The sequence below is a fragment of the Alosa sapidissima genome, chromosome 6, assembly GCF_018492685.1.
Source record: "Alosa sapidissima isolate fAloSap1 chromosome 6, fAloSap1.pri, whole genome shotgun sequence".
Lineage (NCBI taxonomy): Eukaryota > Metazoa > Chordata > Actinopteri > Clupeiformes > Clupeidae > Alosa > Alosa sapidissima.
Window position 1 is genome coordinate 9,732,709 of NC_055962.1, and position 10,237 is coordinate 9,742,945.

Consider the following 10,237-nt stretch of genomic DNA (forward strand, 5'->3'; position numbering starts at 1 on the left):
AGGAACCTGGTGGATGACTTTGTGCTGTGGCTTAACCATCTGCAGCTGAACGCATTTAGTCTGTCATTGCCAGTGTCCTCTTTTATGCTGTGGTGTGCTGGGGAGGCAGCATTAAGAAGAGGGACGCTGGGTGACAGGCTGGTGAGGAAAGCTGGCTCTGTTGTTGGCATTGAGCTGAAGTCACTCACAACCACAGAGAAACGCACCATGAACAGAATGCTAGCAATCATGGAGAATGACTGCCACCCACTACACAACACGTTCAATAAACAGAAGAGCACATTCAGTGGCAGACTTCAATCACTTCAAGAGTTTATTCACTAATTGCAACTTTTAACATTCAAAAATCACACTGTATTATCCACATTCACAATATGAACACTCTAGGAACCATGTAATACCACTGATATTGTTATAAACATTGGACAATAACCTCCACCATCATCAAACATGTCCTCATTGAGATCACAGAATTCATAGTTTACCCACCTCTTTTTTTACCACTACATCCCTGGTCATAAGACATCCTTTAACTTATTCCCTGTTCTTCAAGTATATTATATTTCTTGTGTGTTTAGCAATTCGAACATGTTCACATATTATCTTGTCTTTTCATAGTCATAGTTAATATTTAATAATAAGCAAATGTATTGCACTGTTCAGTCCTTGCATTGTTCACTTTGGCACTACCACCATTGCACACACTCTACCATACCTTAAAATGGTCAAGACATCAAATTGTCAGTCCATACCAGACCTGTGTAATTAATTCACATGCCCCATATGTGTGTATGTGTTTGTTGTGTTATGGTTGTATATGCTACTGGATGCCTAAAAATGATTAAACTATCTATCTATCGGTCTATCTACTGTATCTGTCTAGATGGAGCTAGTTTTGTTCCAGATGGACAGTGCCTCTATGTATGTGGTCATATCATGAGCACACTATTGGGGGGGTGGACTGGCCCGACTGGCCTGTCAGTGTAGGTTGGTGCTGTTACACTAGAACAGCGGTTCCCAAAATTTTTCCCCGCGGACCACCCTCTACACATTCTATTGACGCATTCCAGGCATCATGTTTAATTAGCCACCCTACATAACAAATAACAAAATCAAAATGTGCAATTGGTATGAGCCCTCACACTCAAAAAACAGTGTGGAGAACATTATGAAACACAAAAAACAAAAACACAGGCTCAGGGAAAGATTGAAAAAAACGGGCTTCTAAGTTGAGCGCAGCGCTTGTTCGAGCGGCCTGATAGAGAGAGAGAGAGAGAGAGATTGATTATTCCTCGTAGCCTAGTAATCTGATGGTATTTATTTCAGGTAATGAAAACACTTACCAATATCAATGCGACGGGTGGGCCTGCATGTTTTCACAAAGCTCTGTGATGTCTGGCGCAATTGAAGACAGTTTAATGCGTCCTTCTCAACAGTATGTAGTCTTTGGCGATATTTAGTCTTCACTGCCGTGAGAGCAGAGAAACCTGACTCGCATAGGTAGGTTGTGGCGAAGGAGATCAAAACCTTCATCGCTTGCTTTGCCAGAGATGGGTACGCTACCATTGCCTCGGTCCAAAAATCCACAAGCGGCTCTTTTTTTTTAACTGCAGCTGGAGCGCTGCGTCCGATGACAGGTCAATCAACTGTTCCTGCTCCTGAATTGACAGCTGTGACACAGGGAGCGAAACTTCAAATGGGTTGCGCATCCACGACTTGGATGGATCCATAGGTGGGAAATATCTCCGTAGCTACTCTGAGAGTTGGTTGAGGTGTTCGGTTATTAGACGGTTCACATGTTCATCCATGACAACGTTGTTTGCGTCCAAGAACGCATGCAATGTCGGGAAACACTGGAGCATATTACCACTCACACAGCCTGCCCAGAACCGTAGCTTCTTAATCATCGCTTCTATCTTGTTTTGTGTGTTAAACAAGGTAACACTGACTCCCTGCAGACCTAAATTTAATTTATTCAGAGCAGAAAATATGTCAGCCAGATAGGCTAAGCGAGCCTTTGCAAAAAAATCTCATCATGCAGGCTGGAGGACAAATGAAAGGGAGTATCTTCAAAAAATTGCTGAAGTTCATGTCGCAATTCAAAAAGCCTTGTCAACACCTTTCCTCGTGACAACCAACGCACCTCAGTGTGCAACAACAGTTGCCCATTGCATAACACCGCAAATAGCCTTGAATTTAGTGGACGAGCTTTAATAAAGTTCACCAGTTTCACAGCATCATTGAGAACTACAAGTAAATCGCCAGGCATGTTTTTCGCTGCAAGGGCCTCCCTGTGAACACTGCAATGTAACCAGAGAATGCTTGGACAGACTTTCCTGATATGCGCTACAAGCCCTGTGTGCTTTCCTGCCATGGCCTTGGCACCGTCCGTGCATATTCCCACACAGCGTGTCCAGTCAATTCCATTGGACGTCATAAATGAATCAATTAAATCAAATATTTTTTCCGTTGTCCGTGTAGCAAGTAGCAAGCCGTGTAGCAAGCCGTATTTTTTTACTGACCATACTTTTTACAGTAAAGTCGCCATTCAACTGACAATTACTAACTTGTGTACACAAGGAATCAGCTGCTTGCAATACGACGGAATGCTGGTAGGGTTCACGTAAACATCCCGGAGGAGCTGTGGTGCTTTCGGGGGTGCAGAGCGGGAGTTAAAGTGAGGACTAGGCGTAGGGAGAAGAAGTGGCAACACAAGCCCCCAGTTCCTTCGATGGTTATGGGAAACGTGAACTCACTGGCCAACAAGACTGACGAACTGGCTGCCCTGGTAAGAAATCAGAAACTGTACAGGGATTGTAGTTTGCTATGCTTTACGGAGACGTGGCTAACAAGCCATATCCCCCCACCTAACGTTGAGCTGCCCGGCTTCAGTGTAGCTCGTTTGGACAGAGACAATAAACTTTCTGGCAAAAAAAGGGAGGCGGACTGGTGCTATACATAAACAATAGATGGTGCAATCCCGGACATGTTACAGTGAAGGAGACTGTATGCTGTAAGGATGTGGAGTTACTAGCGGTCAGTCTACGACCATACTAGATGCCGAGGGAGTTCTCGCACGCCGTTGTCTGTGTCTACGTTCCGCCTCAAGCACTCCCGGACACAGCGTGTGACGTCATTCACTCTACAGTCGCTTGGCTCCAAACTCAGCACAGTAACGCCTTCTTTGCGATCTCTGGTGACTTCAACCACGTTACACTGGATTCCACCCTCACAAACTTTTACCAGTTTGTTGACTGCCCAACTAGGAAAAACAGGACAATAGATCTCATGTATGCAAACGTGAGGGATGCTTACAGTGCCACCCCCCTTCCCCCACTGGGGAAGTCGTACCATAACCTCATTCATCTTCAGCTATTGTACAAGCCAAAAGTTCAGAGGCTACCAGTTGCCACGCGCACCTTCAGGAAGTGGACACCGGAAGCGGATGAGGCTTTGAGAGACTGCTTTGAGTCCACTGACTGGAGTGTGCTACTGAATGGAGAGGACTTAGAGGAGGTCACACATTGCACTACTGACTATCTGAACTTCTGTATGGACATTGTTGTTCCCACAAGGACTGTACAACAACATGAAGGAGGTGTGGGACTGTATGAAATCAATCACTGGCCTTAAGAAGAGCAGCAGCTCTGTGGAGGGAGACCTGGACAGGGCGAACCAGCTGAACCACTTTTACAACAGGTTCGATTGCCTATCCCCCAGCCCCCACCCCACCTCATTACCAGTGCAACACTCACCCCCATCATCACTGGATATTGCACCCCTCCCCCACATGGCGACCATGAACAACGAGGTGACAACGACCTCAGTCAACAGCCATCAGACACACAGACCCCAGATGCTGCCCCCCTCCCCTCCCCCCCTCCTCCATCATCACTGCTGATCAGGCTATCCCCCACATGGTGACCACGAGTAGTGCAGCAACAATGGCTTCAGCCAACGGCCATCAGTCTCTAGCCACACGACATCCCTCTCAGAAGCACCCCTCCTCCTCCTCACCCTCCACTCCCCTCATCCCCCCCATCTTACAGCTGATCAAGTAAGTTATCTTTAAAAAAAAACTCATCCTCGTAAGGCAGCGGGGCCTGACAGACTGTGTCCAAGGCTGCTCAAGGCCTGTGCTGCTGAACTGGGGGAGCCACTGAAGCACATCTTCAACTGGAGTCTACGTCTCGGACAAGTTCCAACACTGTGGAAGACATCATGTCTCACCCCCGTCCCCAAGAAACCACACCCCAGTGAGCTTAATGACTTCAGGCCTGTCGCTCTAACATCACATGTGATGAAAACAATGGAGCGACTGGTCTTAGGTATGCTCAGACCCCAGGTACGCCATGCACTAGACCCGTTACAGTTTGCATACCAGGAGAAAGTGGGCGTGGACGATGCCATCACTTATCTTTTACAGGGGACACATTCTCACCTAGGGGTCATTCCACGTCAATTCAACTAGGGCCCACGCACTTAGGTCTCAAAAAATTCTGAAAAAATTACCAGGTGTACCTATGTTACCTAGGAGACACACTGTAAAATTACTCTTACTGTATGTAAGATCAATACTTTCCAAGATACAGCCAGTTTTACAGGGGGAGGGGGTGTCGATTTTGTTCGGCCTCTTTTTTTTGTCAAAGTTCACAACCCCACAGCGCAAGAACTAAACCATGTAGGAGGCTCAAATTTTGCATGCTGGTACATAAATAGGAATAGTATGTAACATCAATATGTAAAACATATTGATGTCAATGGGGCATTTTGCCCATGTTCAGGGTGGAAAATAAAAAAGAAAGATTTGCATAAGACAAGTCAAATTGGTGTTTTCAAAAAGAAGGGATCATGGAGAATAAAGAAAAAATATTTTAAAAATCTTTGTATATTCCCACAAGGTGTTTAGGTGCTCTGAAAATGAGAACCAAAAAGATTTTGTAGACTTGTAAGGTCTGCTGTTCAGACCCTGAAATGATTTATTTTCTGTTCATTGTTTTTTGTGAGAGTGTTTCTACTTATCTCAGTAAGGAAAATAAATCAAGAGCCTATGTTGAGTACAAATATGTCTTCTGAAGGCTTAAACAGAGCCCAGCCAAAAACTCCAATAAAATTTGTATCAACTTTGAGGGACAGCTATGACCATGCAGGATTATCCAGACCAAACGTGACGATTTTGCTACATACTATTCCTATTTATGTACCAGCATGCACAATTTGAGCCTCCTACATGGTTTAGTTCTTGCGCTGTGGGCATGTCAACTTTGACAAAAAAAAGAGGCCGAGCAAAATCGACACCCCCTCCCCCTGTAAAACTGGCTGTATCTTGGAAAGTATTGATCTTACGTAAGAGTAATTTTACAGTGTGTCTCCTGGGTAACATAGGTACACCTGGTAATTTTTTCAGAATTTTTTGAGACCTAAGTGCGTGGGCCCTGGTTGAACTGACGTGGAATGACCCCTAGACAAGGGGAAAAGTGCTGTGAGAATCACATTCTTTGACTTCTCAAGTGCTTTTAACACCATCCAACCCCTCAGACTGGGAGACAAGCTCTTGCAGATGGGTGTGGACGCTCACCTGGTAACCTGGATTACAGATTACCTGACCGAGCGACCACAGTTCGTCAGACTAAAGAGAACTGCCTCTCTGACACTGTGATCAGCAGCACCGGAGCGCCACAGGGAACTGTGCTCTCTCCAGTCCTGTTCACCCTGTACACATCTGACTTCTGCTACAACGCCGAGTCATGCCACATGCAGAAGTTTTCTGATGATACTGCAATTGTGGGGTGTATCAGGGACGAGCAAGAGGAGGAGTACAGGAGCCTGGTGGAGGACTTTGTGCAGTGGTGCAAACTCAATCACCTTCAACTAAACACTTCAAAGACCAAGGAGATGGTGGTGGATTTCCGCAGGTCTAAGCCCGCTCTGCTACCAGTCTCCATTGATGGGGTCAATGTGGAGGTGGTAAGCACCTACAAGTATCTGGGTCTCCACCTGGACAATAAACTGGACTGGTCAGCCAACACTGATGCACTCTACAAGAAAGGACAGAGCAGGCTGTACTTCCTGAGGCTGCGGTCCTTCAATGTGTGCAGCAAGCTCCTCAGGATGTTTTATCAGTCTGTTGTGGCCAGCGCCCTCTTCTATGCAGTGGAATGCTGGGGAGGAAGCACAAAGAAGAAGGATGCTGGGCGACTTGACAGGCTGGTAAGGAAGGCTGGCTCTGTTGTGGGAGCTGAACTGGAGTGCATCACTTCAATATCTGACAAAAGGACCCTAAACAAACTGATCAACATCTTGGACAATGAATGTCATCCGCTCTACAGCACTATCAAAAACCAAAAGAGCTTGATCAGCTGGAGACTTCGCTCACTGCCATGCACAACTGAAAGGCTGAGGAAGTCATTTGTTCCTAGGGCCATTGAACTGTTCAATGCCTCACTAAAGGGAAGAGGAGAGATAGACTTCTCTGCTTAGTCTGTCTGCCTCTCCAACCTCTCCATGTTTGAGTAATGACTGCCCACCACTGCTTTACTACTGTTTTACTACTGTTTTACTAATGTACACAGCCTAATGTGTTCACTACTGTTTTACTGCTATACTGTTTTTCATGCTATATTAGCACACATGATCAATGGCTGCGGTCAGGCTTCTGCTACAATACTGAATGAATAAATGGCTATAACCCTATTACCTCAACCTGTTCTTGCACTGAAATAGTTTTTTATTTGACCTTGTCTACATTATACTTTACTCTCCTATTTGTCCATATTATTTATGCTGGTCTCTAGACCTTACTCTTGCACTGTTGGACTAATGTTGGACTACTTTTTGCACCTTCACCATGACACTCACTCTCTTGAGCACCTTGCCATGCACACATAACTAAGGACTATAGTTGGACTACTGTTTGCACCCTCACCATGACACTCACTCCCTTTAGCACCTTACCAGTCCCGGCCCTGTCACTACAAGCGTCTTATGCTTGATCACCCTCAAGCACTTCTTTCTTAATTTAATTTATATAGTGTATTTAGTATTTAGTTTTGTTAGTTTTCTTATCTTTCTTATCTTCTACTGTCTTTATTGTACAGTGTTTAGTTATATGTTTATACTTATACTTATGTTTACCATTGCTGTTGTAAGTGCATGTTGTGTGTGATGTCTGTATGTTACTGAGACCCTTGAATTTCCCCTTGGGGATCAATAAAGTATCTATCTATCTATCATCTATCTATCTATCTATCTATCTAATTACATTTGTTCCAGACTCATATAGTTAATTTTGTGTCCCACAAACTTTTTTATATCGATAAGTAACCTAATTACAAAACATGCCTTCAAAATAATAATAATAATTTAAAAATAGACACTGGACAAAAGAGCAATAAATAAGACGAGAACCCAAGAGGGAAACAACGCTGTGATATGATTGATATGAGGGCAGGCAGCCCTGACGCGCGAACCAGTTCGACCGGGTGGACATCATAGTAGATATATAGCAGTGTTATACTGCCATCTACTGACATCTAGGTCCACATGAATAAGAAGGAAAATAGGAGAAATACTATCCAAAAATATAAAACCAAATAAACATAGCCTTCTCTAAAACGTTGGTGACGTGATGATTTATCCGAAACCAATTGACGGGCCCACTTATTAGAAGTAAATAACCACAACAACAACAACAACAAAACATACAGGGAAACATAATTTCATTAAAGCAACACCAAAGAACTTTTCCTCTGTCAAACGCACTATTTGTTTAACCAGCACCGGCTTTGCAAATAACAATGTCCACAGACAAGGTAGAATATGTTGCATGATTTTATGAAAGTACGATGTATTGCGACTTCAGATGCAAGTCAAATTTGTAGTTTCTTATGTCTCATTCCATCGAACTACAGATCTGCTACCCAATCTGGCAAACTTACATAGTGCGGTTATAGCCGATAGAGGGCCGCGAAGCGAATGCAGAAGTACCGTTCACCCTGTTACGAGTTGATGAACCACTGAAACGATTTTGGAAACATTATTTTAAGGTGCAAAAAACTCTTTGGTGTTGCTTTAAAATTCACAACAGGACCGAATGTCTATTGCATTGCCTGCAATAAAACAATTTGATAGGCTACATGGTTTGTAGTTTGCAATACGTCGTCGCTTATTTTCCTTGCTTTACACATAGACTGTACATGGTGTGTTTTGAACTGCAACTGACACGACTGAAGTTTATAACTTAGGTATAAACTTTAAAGACTTTATGGGCCTGCGTTATCTATTGTGGTAATTACGCTTTTCGAGACTCTCGGGGAGATCCTTCGGAAGAAGAGTAGGTTATGGATGAACCATAATCACTCAATAGGGTGTCACACTGTCGATATAAGGCTACGACGCATGTATGGTTTTCTCGCAACCTGTCAAACAATTGCGTGCAAATGTCTAAAAAGAAACATGTTTTTAAAATGTTCTTGTTGGAAAGACCCTGCTAAGCCTTCATTTTGATGTTTCGCTCCCCCTAAACCATGAATTGGAAGCGTCCATTGACAACCGAGTTGGACCGTCCGAGGTGTCACATCACAAACGGAGTTGAGGCGGTGGCATGACGCTTATATGCGTAGGATGGAGACTATCCGCATAATGCATCATAAGTAAAACTTTAAACTTCAAACTTCGATCATGAATGCACTGGAATAACAGCAACAGGTTAATTGCACATGAGAGCACATTATAGATTAGCGAAACCTATTCATCACGCGTTCTACGCAGCAAATGGCTAGTTTAATCAACTGTTTGGTGCTTTAAGAAGCAGGCTGCATAACGAATAGTGACATTACATTAAATCCAATAAGAAAGCTCTTGGAATAAATTTCAATTTGGACAGGATCTTTGACTGAACGCTTCCTCAGCACGAATAACGGTCATCATTTCAAGATCATCAGCTTATCTGTAAGTTTGTTTCTTTGGGGTTTGTTTTGAATACACAAACCGCCAACATATGTGATTTTATTTAACTTGAAGGCTACTAGTGTAGCCTACGTTTATGGAACGTGAGTTATGCTACAGTTAAAATAATGTTTATGTTTTACGCGAAACCGGAAACTTTCCCGTTTGTGCAATAAATAGCCTAGGGGCTACTGTAGTTTTTAACCACACGAGGCGTTCCTACAGTTTTGTAGTCTTCGCAAATATATATATGTATATTTACAGTGTGGCAATTAAACTGTATTGTGGCCCGATATGGTTGTTGGAGTTTTATTCAGCAAGGGGAAACGTAGGTGTGGCATGGGCACAGGTTTTGGGTGAAAATAAGCATTTTTTATGTAATTTGTATGTCCGTCAAATCACTCGCCATAACTGTGAAAAACGGAACCAGCGCGTTTTCTTCTTTTTAACAATTTCAGACAGCCTTATTTATGGGTGTGGTTCATAATAGTTATGTTCATGAGTGTAGAATATTATTTGTTTTCCGTGACTTAGTGCCACCAAGCTGTGTATATAAAGGGGAACCCCTTTAGTGACATTGTGAAGGGGATAGGGGTGTGTCCTGGTCCACTGCCTCAGAATTACTGAATCACTCCCTGCTGTTTCCAGAAACTTCACTTCTGCCAAGACATGCCTTTCTTAAACCTCTTTTCACTCACACTGCCACGTACAGCTGCTACTAATAGTTCATCTGACACAGTCAAGCTGGAGCAAGACTGCCAATCATCCTGACCCTGTCAGTATTGTTCCTCTGGGCCTAAACATGATCTATCTGTGTCCAGTTAAGCCCATTCTAATGAGTGCACAGACCGCTCAAATAATATTTTCTCGTCTTGGGAATTAGGGAAGGAAAATGCACATCGGTTGACCCTATGACCTGGCGTCAGGAACAGCCGCAGCAGAATATTGTTGTGGGAAAAAATTCCCAGAATGCTTCGAGCACTGAACGGGCTTGTGTTTGTTTTCACTGGAAGCTTCTGGTTGATTGGAGCAGAAGAAAGACTTAGGCGGCCAGCTCCCTCTGGCCGCCAGGCTGTAGACTCTGGCCAGAGAGCTCTGTAGGGCTTTAGCCTCTGGGAACCAAGACTGGCATGGAGCTGGGCCTTATCCAGCCTGGACTTGGGCCCCATGAACACACAGAGCAGCTGCCATCTGTCACTGATAGGCCTTTTCCACCAACAGGGAACCAGCTCTCTTCTGGTTCAAGCTCATGAACTGTTCAAGATGTTGGACCGATCGGAGCATTTTGGCT

The 10,237-nt window shown here is 43.9% G+C and overlaps 1 protein-coding gene across 3 annotated transcripts in view; it reads left to right on the forward strand.

Annotated features, from left to right (window-relative positions):
• The first annotated feature begins 2,772 nt into the window (after positions 1 to 2,772).
• The window catches only part of hpcal1 (hippocalcin-like 1), a 16,400-nt gene continuing 8,935 nt past the window's right edge, over positions 2,773 to 10,237 (forward strand). For 2 of the 3 annotated variants that reach the window (XM_042094428.1, XM_042094427.1), the window contains exon 1: positions 8,576 to 8,949. The gene's annotated coding sequence lies outside the window, so the exon portion shown is untranslated. Of the gene's footprint in view, positions 2,789 to 8,575; positions 8,950 to 10,237 lie in introns of those variants that run through there. The other variant, XM_042094429.1, reaches the window with a different exon arrangement.